The sequence below is a fragment of the Propithecus coquereli genome, unplaced genomic scaffold, assembly GCF_000956105.1.
Source record: "Propithecus coquereli isolate 6110/MARCELLA unplaced genomic scaffold, Pcoq_1.0 Scaffold269, whole genome shotgun sequence".
Taxonomy (NCBI): Eukaryota; Metazoa; Chordata; class Mammalia; order Primates; family Indriidae; genus Propithecus; species Propithecus coquereli.
Window position 1 is genome coordinate 2,405,879 of NW_012148274.1, and position 482 is coordinate 2,406,360.

Genomic DNA, 482 nt, shown 5'->3' on the forward strand with positions numbered 1-482 from the left:
TAAGATCATGAAAGGACTCAGGAATTGGTCGGAATTCCACGACATCGCCATTCTATTTTTCATGAAACTCACCATATCGCACTAAGATGCTAAAGCAATTGTACCCAGGAAAGCGTAGATGGAAGCGTGTACTAGAGTGAGACATGATTATTCAAGCGCAAGGCAAATGGAGGAAATTGAAGTACCGACATGAGAGATACAGTAATTGATACTTGCTGATAATAATGGTGAGTTGTAGTGGAAGAAGGTGCTCACCAATGTTCTTCCCTCACTCCATCTATAAAAATTAGGTGTGTCCTTGGCAGAACCAGGTACAGACCATTTTACTGAAGATCCACTCTAGAGGACAGCGTAAGAGCAGCCTTCGAACTCCTGCTACAGACTAGCTACGTGACCTTAGGCAATTATGAATTTCTCTATGCATTATTTTCCACTCTATACATTATACATAATATGTATATTATAAAGTGTTCTGAAGACTA